This window comes from Pan paniscus, chromosome 6, assembly GCF_029289425.2.
Source record: "Pan paniscus chromosome 6, NHGRI_mPanPan1-v2.0_pri, whole genome shotgun sequence".
NCBI lineage: Eukaryota > Metazoa > Chordata > Mammalia > Primates > Hominidae > Pan > Pan paniscus.
In genome coordinates, this window is record NC_073255.2 from 5,049,224 (window position 1) to 5,064,362 (window position 15,139).

General features: G+C 50.7%; 1 long non-coding RNA gene across 1 annotated transcript; it reads right to left on the reverse strand.

Moving 5' to 3' along the window:
• Positions 1-587: 587 nt before the first annotated feature.
• Positions 588-4,080, reverse strand: LOC129398392 (uncharacterized). The gene is made up of 2 exons (XR_010112702.1): positions 3,956-4,080; positions 588-3,269 (listed from the first exon to the last, which is right to left on the reverse strand). It is a non-coding gene; the product is annotated as an uncharacterized LOC129398392 (long non-coding RNA).
• Between the last annotated feature and the right edge of the window lie 11,059 nt (positions 4,081-15,139).

A 15,139-nucleotide genomic window follows, 5' to 3' on the forward strand; every position in this document is an offset into this window, starting at 1 on the left:
TTGTTTCTTGCTGAAGCCATTATTTCTTAATTCCCTAGTAGATATGCAGAGCGGACACCCCAAAGAAGCTAGAAAAATTGATGAGCAGGGAACAGATCAAATCCTCTCCATCAGTGGAAGGCAATTCACGAGGGAAGAAGGCAAGACCACGGGGTAATTTTTCTGAGACTTGACAATGTTTGCCAAGTAAATAAATCTGCCATTTAACACTACGATAAAAGCTGTCATAGCCAGGGTATTAGTGACTACTTGAGGTTTGAGGACAATGAAGACAGAGTAAGATAAACATCCTTACTATCCAGAAAAAAAACGGAACCAGAAGACAGCGCTTCTTACTATCCACAAAAGAAATGGAACCGCAAGACAGCCCTTCTTATTTTTCTCCATCTTCGATGGTGAGGAAGAATAAAAAAAAAAGTTGCTTTTAAAGTATATTCATTAAAATCAAATTCTATCATCATACACACAAAATATTTATGTGAAACCAGCCACAAAAGAACGACAAGGAACGCTACTGATTTGTCCATTCTGGGCGAAGAGAACACAAATTCTTATCTCACTCTTGTTAAAAGAAAACTTCAGCTGAATTAAATTTAAAGGAGTTTAATTGAGCAATGAATGATTTGCACATCGGGCAGCCCCCAGAATTACAGCAGATTCAGAGAGACTCCAGTGCAGCCACGTGGTGGAAGATTTATAGACAAAAAAAGGGAAGTGAGGTAGAGAAACACCTGGGTTAGTTACAGGTTGGCATTTGCCTTATTTACACACAGTTTGAACATTCAGCAGTGTATGAGTGATTGAAGTACGGCTGCTGGGACTGGCCGAGACTCAGCAATTGTGACAGGTACACACTCCTAATTTAGGTTTTCAATCTTGTCTACCTATTAAGTTAGGCTCAGTTTGTTCACAGGGACTCCAATACAGAAGTACGGAGTCCTTCTCAGGCCATATTTAGTTCGCTTTAACAATTCCCCCTTTTTGGTCATTTTATCAGTTTTGAGAGATTGATCGAAACTTGAGTTATTGATGTCACTGTCACCATTGGTCTTGAAACCCACTAGGAAGCAGAACAGTGAGTTTTGCAAAGGTAGGAACAAGGACTGAGTTGAGGATACCACCTTATGCTGGAAAGTCCTGTTTGCAAGAGAAAAACAAAACCTGGTCTACTCTAGGACCCATGTGTTTCCTTAAAGTCTTAATTTGATTGTGTCACATTTAGCACGAATGATGCCATTTTGGTTCGGTTTGGTCTGTTGGGACCTAGTGCTCAGTCCAAAACAATGGCCTCCCATCATTTTGTTTAAAAAATTCCCCCTTTGTCAGGTTGTCACTTAGGCAAGAGTGTGACCAAAACTTAGGATGTTAGCGCCACTCTCCGTTACTATCATTTTGGGTTTCCAGTCTCAGCATGTCACTCATCGGTTTCGGTGTCCTCATGGTCACACATTTCTTTCAGCTCTTGTCATTCCAGTTGAAGAGAGACCATCTGACGTTCTAAAGATGGCTTCATGCAAACATTTAAAACCTTTGAGAGAATACAGTGCACCAGGGAGACTATTCTTATGACTACTGAGAGGGTAACACCAAGAATTTGGAGTATGCTCCTTAGCCAGGGTCCCCATAAACCAAACCACCTAAACTCAAATAGACCATTCTTTGACTTAACTCAGTGGTCTTTTCGTTAATTCCCTACAACAGACTCTCTATAACACCTGATGTTTTCTCCATAGGCCTTAAGTGCCAGCATCTGCACAGGTACTTTCCTGTTTAGCCAATTCTATTTTTTAGCATAACTTTCACAAGAGAATTTAACATCTGTTGTGTAGCCTTTACAGTAGAATCTGCTACAGAGTCTACCATGAGGGATATGTTTCTAGTCATTGCCTTTTTAATTCCAAACCATGGAAAAAGGACCTAACAAATGATGCCCTTCTAGAAGAGGGAAGGCTTCTTGGCAATGGTCTCTTTAACCCATGCTGTGGGTTAAGAGGAGTGAACCAATGTTCTGCTTCTGAATGATTATGAGGCACCATATGTACCATTGAAGTTTCTCACCTATGATACACTGGGCCTTCATCTTTATCCATCAAGTTATAAGATTATCCATGTATAAAGCTGGCTGCAAAGCCCTTCACAAATAAAAGTATACCCCATAAGTGCACAAAACAGACCCCCTTCTCACTTCCGTTGTTCACAGAGGCAGAAGCAAGGGAAAAACATTCAAAGATAAGAGTCTCATGATAGTAAGAAGTCTTGATCCATGATCTTCAGAAAGAGCTGCTCACATCAAGGATGCCATCTTCTTCTGGGGAGAAACTTCCCTGATTAGCTTTACCTTAAGGGTTTCAATGGATGTACAGTTCCAAGAGTGACCCTGCTCAGTTGTGAGATTATGACCCCAAGGTTCAAGATCCTGATGTTTTGTTGCAGTGAGGATGCCAAGGGCAGCTTTTCTCTGATGTTCTCAGAAGATCCCATCTTTGGGTTCTAGATTGTGAAGGGGTTGATTGTCCTTAGTGAACCATAAAAAGCTCTTTACCTGGTGAAAATACACTGAAGCATAGTAATCTACTGTTATAACATTAGCCCTCCTGCATGGGAAAGCTTTAATACAACCAGAACACATACATTGAAAATGACAACTGAATGAAACCCCTTTATAAATGTTTAAATGGCTCATCAGGTAGCCAAATGTACATGAAGCTTTGATTGACTTCCCAGGAGTATGGGTTTGACAAACTAAACATTGTTTATAAACTATTTTAACAATCTATAAGTCACCACACCAACATATTTAATTTGGATCATTTTATCTTTTCCAGGATGAGTCATGGAATGCATAACTTTTAATAACAAAAGCTTTAAGGACTCACGAAGGACAAGGCAGCCGTCTTGGTTCTCCATAAGTCCACGCTTAACATCGGACTTATGTCCTCTTGGGTGCCAGTTGTTTCTCCAAATTGAGCACATAGCATGGATAACTGATGGGTTATCACAGGTAATTTGACTTAGACCATGGAGTTCATTCAAATTGTATATCTAAACAATTTCAGTATAGGCTGATTAAGTATGCAAACCTGGTGAAGTATTTCCTCGGTATTCAATTAATTTTTATTCTATTTGGGTTAGCAGTTTTATAAGCCAGTCAGTCTTTTCATTAAAGTTTCAGCAATTCTTACCCAGTCCAAATGATGTGATTTTGAAGTTACTAGAAACCTGTATTCCACAGTGCTTTTCAGGGTCCTCCCCATCCGTTCACAAACCTCCTAAAAGACACCATGTTCTAGGATTTTTGTGTGCTTGTGAAGTTTTCAGAAACTACATCAGCATGAAGCAATTAACTGCGGAAATGACTTAAACACTCAAAAAGACACAACTGACAAGGAAATTTGGTTATAACAACAACATAACCATAATTATGATCGGTAGCATATACTCAGAAAAATTAGAATTTTAGAAATCCCATACAACTTTGGAACATATATTAATATCATTCACTAAAATATAACCTGAAGAAGGTTAAATTTTTTTTTTGACACTATTCTGTATCGAAAAGTCCAAAATATTTCTCAAAAAGTAACTAAAAAAACACTGGAGTAATTAAAGGACACTTCCTGTGCAGGGGATGGAAAATCTCAACAAAAAAGGAGCGCAGAAGAGCCTGGCTAGGCGGGAGAACACGGTCAGGCCCGCAGGAGACGCGGGGGCACCTGCCAGAAAAAGACCCGCAGGCCAAGCCCAGGAGAGGCGAGAGAGGTGGGCAGGGCTGCCCGAGAGACCCAGGCGGCCATTGCCTGCCCTGCGTCTGCGCCTGCGCCGGAGCCTCCTCCACACTGCGCCAGCGCCGAGTCCGGCCGCCTCCACATTGCGCCGGCGCCGGGGCTTCCTCCACACCGCGCCTGCGCCGATGACAACCCGCCTCTACAGGACGCCTGCGCAACGCCCTAGTCACCTCATCAGATCCGTGCACTTAAGAGTCTCTCTCTGATCGACCACGTGTTCCTGTCGGCTCACAGAGGCCGCCTCAGGGTCCTTCCCCATTGTCTTCCTCACCCTCCACTGTTCCCGGCCCTTCACTCTGCGCTTGCGCAGGAGTCGCTCGCTCCTCTCCTCTCTGCGACTGCGCAGAGGCCACCTCCTCCCCCGCCCGTCCGTTCCCTTGGCGTCCTCTTGGGCCGCGCCCCGACCCCGTCTGTTTACGCATGCGCAGGAGCCGCCCTGCGCGGGTGCGGGGCTGAGCCTCTGTGGCTTCAGGTTTAAAGGCGCGAGCGCCACCCACGCAGGCACAAGGGCTCGTAGTCGTTTTATTTTTAGCGTAAGGTTTTCCTCTTTAACAAGGAAGTAAAACAAATAAGCTGTGCAATAAATATTAATCGTCCTTATATGTACTCGGGAACGTTCGTCCTTTAGGTTTTCTCCTGGCGCGTGGGCGCCGCCGATCATTTCGGGGCTTATTTTGGTTCTAAAGCCCGGGGCAGCCGGGCCTCCCTGCCTGGCCTCGGCGGGGACGCGGGACCTGGGGCCCCGGACCGGGCCTAACCGCCCTGGCCGGTCCCCCACTGATGGTGGCGGTCGGTCCTGACTGTCCTGATGGCAGCGACCAGGCTGGACTCGGGCTGTGCAGGGGCGAGCGGAGCAGGGCGGGGTGACGCCCGGAGAGCGGCCTGGAGAGCGCGTGCTTCAGAAGGCGTGGGCACCCTGTCCCTTTTGCAGATGGGGATGCAGGCCCTGGTGGCGGTGGAGGGGGGATGGGGGCAGGGACGCTGCCGGGCAGAGGAAGCTGGGTGAGTGTGCACTTGGTCCCCTTTGCTCCTCCCTGGGACTTTGGGCTCCATAGGGCAGCCTCCGAGGCCCACGTGCACACTCGGTGAACCACAGTCCAGACACAGGCAGGGCGGCAGGCCAGGGAAGGAGAGGCCAGGTGTTGGCCTGGGGGTGCTAAGTGAACCCCCAAGGTCGCGGAGACAGTAGGGCAACAGCAAAACGAGCTCTGCGGTCCAGGGCGAGGGCCCGGAGTCCTCCCCAGGGGTGGGCTGCAGAGAAGCCCCTGTCCAGGCCCTGCTCACCTGCAAAGTGCTCCCGAGCTCCTGTGCCCCCAGCAGCAATCCCAGCCCCGCTGACCCCCAAGCTTGTCACCCGCTGGGTTTCTTGAGGTCTGAGGACCGTGGCTGAGGGTGCATGGGCGCTGGGATGGAGGGGGGATGTCCTGTCCCAGTCTGTGCTTGTTAAAGAGGGCAAGGCTGCTTTTATTCAAGCGGGGGGCTGCTAAAGCGAGATGTTGGGTTAGGGGAGGCAGATCCGGCTCAACTCCAGATAGAAGAAGTAGGAATTGACAGCCCAGGCGTAGGGTCGGGAGTGGAGAGAAAATTACTAAGAGGAAGGGTCAGGGGCAAGGCGGGTTCTAGCTGCATAGACAGGATTTTTGCTGAAAAGGCAGGCAGTGTGGTCACAGACCGAGGGTGGGAGTTGAGGACTTTGATCAGGGACCAAGAGTAGACGATTTTCACTAAACCGACTCAGCAGGATTCTTGCTAAATCGGCCGAAACCGGCCAAGGTCAGGGACTGGTCACAGGGAGGGCTCAGAGGAGCCTGACTCGAGTGTGGTCAAAGGAGAGAGTCTTTGTCATCTTTTAAGAGGCGAGAGTGACATATTAGTGAGAAACGGTGAAGGGATCATGCTCAGGCCAGCAGCCCCGAGTTTGAGATGAGGACAGGCTGGGTCCAGGAACGGCTGCAGGAATAGGGGGCACCTGAGCCTGCAGAAAGCGGGGAGCCCAGCCGCCAGAGCAGGCACCCCCAGGCAGACCTCAGTGTGTCCTGCCCTGTGGGAGTGGCAAGGCCAGACCAAGCTGGATGTGAACCAGTCCCAGAACACCGCCTAGAATTTGGATTGCAATTTGTTATCGATGATATTGCTGCTTGGTCTCTCTCCTCTTCCTCCCCACCCCCACCCAAGATGGAGTCTGGCTTTGTCCCCCAGGCTGGAGTGCGATGGCATGATCTCGGCTCACTGCAACCTCCGCCTCCTGGGTTCAAACAATTCTCCTGCCTCAGCCTCCCAAATAGCGGGGATTACTGGTGCGTGCCACCACACCCAGCTAATTTTTGTATTTTTGGTAGAGACGGGTTTCATCATGTTGGCCAGGCTAGTCTCAAACTCCTGACGTCGTGATCCACCCACCTCGACCTCCCGAAATGCTTTGGGATTACAGGTGTGAGCCGCCGCGCCCGGCCTCTATAGCATGGCCATCGTGGCTACATCAGCCCCGGCTAATAGAGATTTTAGCACACTCAGATTCTATTGGCTAATAAGATTTAATTATAATTCTGGGGTATTTAACAATGTCGTTATACAGTCTTCACTGTTGCAAATGGAGAATGAAATCGGGTGCATGTGACACTAATGTGACCTGTTCATGCTCTGTCACTTAAACGGAGTTAAGTAACATAGCCTTGGGCAGGAAGACTCCTTCCCCACTTCTTTCCAGGAGTTCCTTACTCGATTCTGGGGAACAGAAAGGCTTTCAGCAGCCAAGGGGAGTGACAACAGCCAGACATGAGACACCTCCTAGAGCCCTTTGGTGTTACCCTTTCCGGTCCATCAGCCACAGTGTCCACCCCAGGTAGCTGGGTCCTGAGTTCACCATCTCAGGACATTTTTCGACCTGGTTTGTCTGAATTATTATTATTATTGATCATTGAGACAGGGTCTCAGTCCATCGCCAAGACTGGAGTGCAGTGGTGTGATCCTGGCTCACTCAGCCTCCCAGGCTCAGGTGATCCTCCCAGCTCAGCCTCCTGCGTAGCTGGGACCACAGGCAGGCACCACCATGCCTGGCTAAATTTTTTGTATTTTTTGTAGAGACCAGCTCTCGCTATGTTGTCCAGGTTGGTCTCAAACTGCTGCCTCAGCCTCCCAAGGTGCTGGGATTACAGGCATGAGGGACCAAGCTCAGCAATCTGAATTATTTATGCAGAATTTTTTTTTCTCTAGCTGGAAGAGCTGTTTATATGCACGTTTCTTTGGGGGCAACTCTTCTCCATTGTCACAGATTTTTTTTTTCCAAGCCATTCCTGGGGGATTCCTGGGAGCCATGTGGGAGAGGCGTGAGGAAGTGAGACCTTCACCCCGAGACAGGTCCTGACGCACCCTCTGGTGCCTCTACTCAAGTGAGGTGAGAGGGGAAACTGGTGTATTTTTAGATGAAGTTTCCTTGGGAAATTGTTTCTATTTTATATTTTATCAGTAATCCCCTGGCTAATGTTTTAAACCAATATTTATAACACTGCCTCAGAGCTTTGGAATAAACAGATTTCCATAAAGAAAAGCTGCTTTAGAGTGCTACACTGTAAGAGGGGCTGGGCAAACAAGAAGGGACGGAGGAAAGACCACCAAGTGAGAGGCACAGGTGTCAGGACAAACAGAGAGCCCGAAAACGAGGCAGAGGTGAGCGGGGACCAGCAGCCCAGCGGCACTGACGCGCCAGGGACTTGGGCTCTGCTGGCCTCCTCCCTCGCGGCCAGCAGTGGCAGTGGTGGGAGTAGGCCTGGCTTGTCTGTGGTTGCCTTTGTTGCTTTAATTGAAAGTACTCAAGGCTATTTCTTGTCGCGTCGTTTCTGACAATGTCCGGTGGTCCCTACCCTGTAATGCCAGAAGGTTCCAGCCCCACCCTTCCCTCCCCACTCCCTCTTTCATCTTCTGGATCCTATTAGAGGATTGCTTTTATAGCTGATGAGCTGATGAAGTATGCATTTAGCCCTTTAACCGTAACTGAATTTCCCCTGGTGCACGTCTGTATGAAGGGTGTGCACCAGGGCTGAGCCGTCTGCTGGGCGAATATGTCCCTCCCTGAGGCCCAGGACCACAACCCCTGAGTCACTCAAAGGAATCGTTCCCAGCCTTAAGGTCAGATGTGCTTTTTCCTTGTCCTCCATTATTTCTTTAAATTCCTGCCACATTTAAGTTTCTTTATATTTAAACTAAGACCTTTTATTTCTTAAACTTCTAATTGCCATTCTTTTATTATTTTTGATAGAAGTTTGGCTGCTGTAACTGACTGGGAAGCTTAAAATAACAGACAATCATCTCACATTTATGGGGACTGGGAAGTCCAAGACCAAGTTGCCATCTGGGGAGGGCCTGTTCCTCACAGCGCCTTCCAGCTCAGGCCTCGTTTATAAGGGCACTCATCCCTTCCACGACAACGGGTCCTCATGACTTACTCACCTCGGAAAGCCCCCACCCCCAAGACCATCACATTGTGGGTGAGGATTTCAACATGAGAATTTGGGGGCTGCAAACAATTACACCATGGCAGAGCATAAGGTGCCTTCCCCACGTGCTCGGGTTGACCCAACGTCTCACCCTAGCAGCTACGTGGAATAGTTATTTTTTCTGGAGAACTCGGGGACCCCTCTGATGTCTTGGAGCACCCACACAGGCCGTTCACTGTGCACGCGGTGAGGCTGTCCTCTGGGGAGTTCTGCTGTTGTATGGGTTCTGTCTGTGTCAATGTCCCAGCGGGAACGCAGGGCACACTAGCGTCATCCCCAGAGGGCTTGGTAAGGGGACTGTTTGCAGAGACATAGGCAGAGCGCTGGAAAACTACCAAAAAAGTGCAGTGTTCTGGACCTAATAATAGCAGAGCTATTCTCACCCTGGTCTGAAGGCAGGAGGGGAGGAGCAGTTAATGGATTCTGGAAGTCGGGTTGCACAGAGTCACCTTGAAAGATGCCATGACCTTCACCGAGGGCCAGACAGAGACTAAGATGACCCCATAGGAGAATAAGACCTAGACCTCATCCTCCTGCCTCCTGCCAGTCCCTGCCAGGGGTCGCCAATGGCAAAACAGGACTGGAAGCCAGAGGCCTTGGAAGCCCATGGATGAAGTCCACAGGCCAGCCTCCCCGAGAGCAGCCTGGACGGTCCGCAGGAGACGTCTCCTGTCTTAGGCGTCCCACGCCGCGTGCTCCTGTTCAGCCCTGCCGAGGTGGAAGCTTGGAGTGGGTCACGGTGGATGCATTGACGCTGCAGACGTCAGCAAGTGCTACAAACCAGAGCTGGCCTTTAACTCAGACTGATGGAGAAGGTGTTAATAATGCAGATTAGACTTAAAAGTGTTGAAGCCATTGCACTGTGAACAGCAAAAAAATTGAAGAACTCTTCTGGCATTTAAAAACAATTACTCAGTTCAGCAGAGAAGTCACTGACGAACGAGATCACACTGACTGCTTTGTCGTTTTGGTTTTGTCTTACTCATTAATGCAAATAAGAACATTCACTAGCATCTGTGTCGGGCCTACCCTCCCTGGTCAAACACAGCTACAGTCTCCCTGCAGATACGAGTTTTCCAGAAATGAGCCGATGTTTTCTGCGAGAATCAGTTGGTCATATGCAATTTACAAAAATGAGTACCGTATACTGTATTTGTGAACTGTACGCTGCAGATGCCTCATTTCACTGAAATTTATAATACGCTTATCCATGTATATGCAGTTTTGTTCCTGAGACCCAGCTGTGAAATGTTTACCAGCACATAAATTACCAGCACATGCTCTTTTTTGTTAACCTACTAGGTAAAATCTTCATTTATTACATCAAATTCTTGTCGTTTCTGTATTGCAATTATGCAGATATTGATTATCGCAGTATTACTGCAATTATACAGATACCACAATTTCAGATATTGATCAGCGTGTTCAGTTGGTTTCTAAGGAGGTTTACTTACCTCATGGTACACCTAGTTTGCATAGTTTGATTATATTTAACTCTTACGCTAATTGGGGGAAGTCATTGATTTATCCGACAGATGCGCCTGTGGTCTTCCCTGAGCACATCCTGGCCAAGGACGCTGCCCCCAGGAGATTTGAGAAGTCCTGTAAGGATCATGTCAGTATTTTCAAATACTTATAGAAAAGCCAGAGGGATTGACCCAGAATTACCAATATAAGCTTGACCCTGAGATAACAATGCCATTTTATGTTTGCATGCATAAAACCAGTGCAAGAGGCTGATGACTCCAGATCCCTTATATAAGCCAATAAAAAGTAGTTTCATTTTTTATTTCATTTAAAAAAGTGTACCATTAACCTAAAGCCTGCTTGTAAAACCAGTTTGTTTCTGAAGCATTAGCTCAAAGCTCACCTGCATTTGGTGAGAAGTCCCTCACGCGTGGCTGCCCTGGCTGGGAGCTCTGAGCTCCGGGAGCCATTGGAACTGCTAATCCCACCAGTGCCGTCTGATTCCCTCTGCTCTAATGGAGGTCTTTTGCCGGGTATCAAGTGGCGTTTTCTGGGCTTGGGAGCCAGTAATTCCCAGTGATCAAGTGTCTCTGCTCTGAAAATGCCTTTCTTTGTGATATGAAGCTGTCAGTGATGGAGACTGACCTTTTCATAAGTCAGTGAATTTTCTTTCCCTGAGTCATTTTAGAGAGTGAATGTGAACTCTCCAGTCTGTCCTAAGAAGACATTAATTGGAGCAGGCATGGAACCTTCAGCTTTCCCAGTCTCCTGCCGGGTTACTTGGCTTAACCTGGGAATTAACCAGTTAATAAGGTTGTTGAAATGGAAAGAATCCAGGAGGGTGCAGTGTGAGGCTGATTTGCTGTTTTTATTAAGTGAGGAAATGAGAAATGGGAAGAATCCAGGAGGCTGCAGTGTGAGGCTGATTTGCTGTCTTTATTAAGTGAGGAAACGAGAAATGGGAAGAATCCAGGAGGCTGCAGTGTGAGGCTGATTTGCTGTCTTTATTAAGTGAGGAAATGAGAAATGGGAAGAATCCAGGAGGCTGCAGCGTGAGGCTGATTTGCTGTCTTTATTAAGTGAGGAAACGACAGCAAAGCACTTCTGGGCTTCTCACAGCTGAGCACACGAAGACTAAGCCCTCTTCCCGCCGTAGCCAGTGAGGAGAGGACCCCTCTTCCCAAGCCCCCTCAGGCAGTGGCTCCTGCTCACTGGAGGCTGGAGTTTCTAGGGCTTGTCCCTGTCCAGAGCTGCTGCCTCAGGTGTGAGGGTGACTGCCCAGCCCCCTGCCACAGGCCCTCCTCTCACCCGGACCTCAGGACCAGTTGGTAGGCCCCAGGCTTCCACCTTCAGGGGCATGGGGACGCTGGCCCCTGTGTCCGCCGAGGCCCTCCTGGCTCCTGTTGGGGGTCTCTCCTGTCAGGACAGGTTCCGTGGGGTTGGAGGGACTCAGCCTGTTTCTCTGCCATCCCCCTTTAACGGCCCAGAAACGTTAGTGACTGAGAGTAAAATAAGGTCGACTTCACAGTTTCTTTGTCCTCAGCAGTGTCTGGGGGCTGGTCCTCAACCATGACCGCCGGCCCTAGTCTGTCATCATCCTGATAATTTTCCAGAACTCCACCTGCAGCCGTCATCCTGGGCGGCCCTGCCCCATCTGTACCCTCTGCCCTGCCCTGGTCCTGGACCTGCTCCACTCCGCATTGCGCTCTGCAGGAGCTGAGAGGTTTCTCAGCAGGAGCTGAATAGTGTTGAAAAGGCTTCCAGCCCGCACCTCAGTGGGGCACTTTCCTTCATGGGACATGCGGGGTTGTCTGGGCTGGAGAACACAGATCTGGGGGCACTCCGGAAGGTGGCAGAAGGTTGGCCGTACACGGGACCCAGTGGTCATCTCTGCAAATGCCGGGGCTGGGCTGTTCCTGCCTCAGAGGCCTCCCTCCTGCAGAGCAGGGGTGGAGAAATCAGCCTGGAGAGCCTCACGGCGCAGGAGGGATTTGCCGGGGCTGCCTCTGAATAGAGCCCCCTGCAAACACTGGAGCTGTTTTATGGCACTGGATTTAGCTTGCAGGGTCCAGGAACACCTAGAGACACCAGAGGGGGAGACCGCAGATGAAGACCTCCTGGACGGCCAGGCAACCAGTGGCAGTCCCACGAGCCACGGGGCCGTGGCCAGCCTCCTTTCGGGACACAGTCCAGCCTGGAGGGAGGGAGGGGACAGGGGACCTTTCTGATTCTTCTTTTTCCTTTTCCTTTGGAATGAGAAAACAGCCTCTACGTTCTCCCATTCACGTCTGTCATCAGCTGAAGGAGCTCTTCCCCTCTTCCCCACTGACTCTGCACCCTCCACAGGGACAGCCTTGCTTTCGGGGCACAATGAAAGAAATAAACATGACTGGAGACATTACCAAGACCTGTCACTCGCTACCTTCTCTTTCTGAAGCCGTAAACATGAGGAAAGGCTCGTCGTTAGGTTATTATGAACGATGGACCAGCTTATGTGTTTCAATGAAAGCTAGGCTATCACTGAGCTTGCTGGCTTAAAGCTGTGTGAGCCCACTGCTTAATTGTTGGGACACAAAAGGTCTAGAAAGGTCGCCTGGCCTTTTCCAGTAGAGGTTGGCCCAAGAGCATGAATTTTCTGGCCAGCGTTTTGTTTCTTTTTCCTTCACGTATGTGGCCGGCACTCAGGGCCTGTGGACCTGCCTTCTGTGCAGGGTGTCTTGTCTTTCGGGGCCGTGGCTGCTTCCCTAGGAGGCATGGCAGGTGCCAGCCTGGGGCTGAGCTCTCCCCACGTGGAGCTCAGGGCCTCCGAGGCCAAAGGCACATCCCTCAGAGGGCCTGGAAATGGAAGGCCCGGCTGGGTTTACGGCACACCCGGGCCGGGCTCTAGTGGCTCATGGCCACAGCCTGTCCACGCAGCGTGGCGCTCCAGAGAATGCTCAGAGGCTTAGGCTCAGACAGACATGAATTCACGTCTGATGGGCGGAGCACCCGTTGGGTGACCGTGGCAGGTTGCCTCCTTTTTATCTGCAAAGCTGTGGCAATGATGCCCACCTCCAAGGGCTCCAGCAAGGCACATGTGAGACGCTGCATGGGAAGAGCGTCCTGCAAACCCGGCCAGATGGCAGCTGCACCGTCCCTCTGCCAGGTGTCCCTGGAGATGCCTGCGTACCCAGCTCTGTTTCTGTTCACATCTCAGTGTGACAAGCAGCCTGGAAGGGCCATGCTCGAAAGGCTTGGGCCAGGAGCTCTTACCTGGTGAGCACGGACTGCGGCTTCCCAGACACCAACAGGGGAGGGGACAGATGTTGCGCCATGCTACGCCATGGACTTTTCTGCAACTGATACGATGGGAATAATACTCCACTTCAGTTCACAGGGTGCGGGCAATAGTGAGTGGGAGCTGGACAAGCCAGGGAATATTGAGAGACCAAAGACACCTGTTGTGGATTTCCTGGGCCATGAGAGCCGCCTCTTGGACGTGCAGGGTCGACGTAGTCAGCCACTCTTCTGAAACAGCGGCCTGGGGACCAGGCAGCCACGGTGAACCCTGGTACATCACAGAGGGTGCTGACGTGGGCTGTACTGTGGGAGATGCTGTGTAATCATTGCACACTGGGCAGTGGTGTTTGGCATTCCCTGTGATTACGTTCAGCCGCCTAAACAGAACCCCACATCACGGTGGGTGAAACGAGATGGAGCGCATTTTCTTCCATGCACAGGAAGCATGGCGGCTGGCACTTACAGCCAGCGTGAAGCTCCCAGGGGCTCCAGAGCCAGGAGCTCTCTGCTCCTGGGCCTCACATCCCTGCTCATGGCTTCCATGCTCCCTGCCAGTGTGGCTGCTGGAGCTCCAGCCTTCTCATCACAACGCGTACAGGGAGGCTTCCAGAAGCTCTGGGTCAGTATTCCTGCGTGCTTGTCATCCACCCTAACGCACTCACCCACATGCGCCGAGCAAAGTTGGAGCGGGTGGAGAAGGGCCTGGCGGTGCAGAGGCCCCAGGATTTCTGGACAGGGCAGCTGTGGCTGCAGCAGGGAGGTGCAGTGCTGCGGGGAGGCGGTTGACGGCTGTCGCCTTTTGCCACTTCTGAGCCCAGCCACCAAATTGGTCCACGTCTCTTAGAAAATTTTGTGACATGGCAGATTCATTGACACTCCTGGTCATGACTGCTTCCCTTCTCCCACTAGACCACCTTCCCTCCCCAGCCCCCTTTTGGTAACACAAATACAGCTGCTGTGTGTATTGGATCCAGCAGGCGTGGATCCAATTAAACCTACACTATTTGTTTCACTTTTCTTCAGAAAGAGCCTATGAAATATGAGTTTCGGCGGCAAAGTTTTTATCATCAGAGCTGTTCATTTCCAACAGACCTTTCAGTTCTCAGCAGCAGCCCTTCTTTCTGGGGTAGGAACTGAGCTGGTCTGTCGGATGCCCCACCTCGTTCCAAATGGGGTCCATCCCTGAGACAAAGGCACATGATACGAAGCAAAGCCGCACAAACCTGCGGGAATCAGAGTGAGGGAGATGGAGGTAGAACAGCCACGCAGCCCAAGGAAGCAGCTACAGAATGAAGTCTGTTAGCTCCCATTCAGGCACCAGAGTGGGCCACACATTTGCTGGTAGCTTCTATCGACCGGTGCAAAAAGGCGACCGAGGTCTGTGATGTCCCAGAGTGAACATGACAGAGCGCAGGGGACACTCGGGCCTGAGCCCCCTGCCACCAAGGAAGAGGACCTTGAGGAAGGCATGGGTGCCACCTGTCCACTGCACACACAGCCCTTCTAACGAACACGGACCCTCACGGGCCCTGCAGGGCTCAAACACCGATTCTAACACGGACCCTCACGGGGCCGGGCGGGGCTCAGACACCGATTCTAACACGGACCCTCACGGGGCCGGGCGGGGCTCAGACACCGATTCTAACACGGACCCTCACGGGGCCGGGCGGGGCTCAGACACCGATTCTAACATGGACCCTCACGGGGCCGGACGGGGCTCAAACACCGATTCTAACACGGACCCTCACGGGGCTGGATGGGGCTCAAACACCGAGGCTGACACACTGCCCTATGCACACCTGCCTGGAGCCGGTGGCGGGACCCAGGGAGAGACAGCGTGTCCTCCAGCGTCTCCCCAGCTCCTCCGTGGTCAGTGGAGAGTCCATGGGAACATTTGAGGCTTTGATCTTTGGCAAGAATCTTTTTTTTTTGAGACGGAGTCTCGCTCTGTCGCCCAGGCTGGAGTGCAGAGTGGCGTGATCTCCACTCACTGCAAGCTCCGCCTCCCGGGTTCACGCCATTCTCCTGCCTCAGCCTCCCGAGTAGCAGGGACTACAGGCGCCCGCCACCACACCTGGCTAATTTTTTGTATTTTTAGTAGAGACAGGGTTTCAC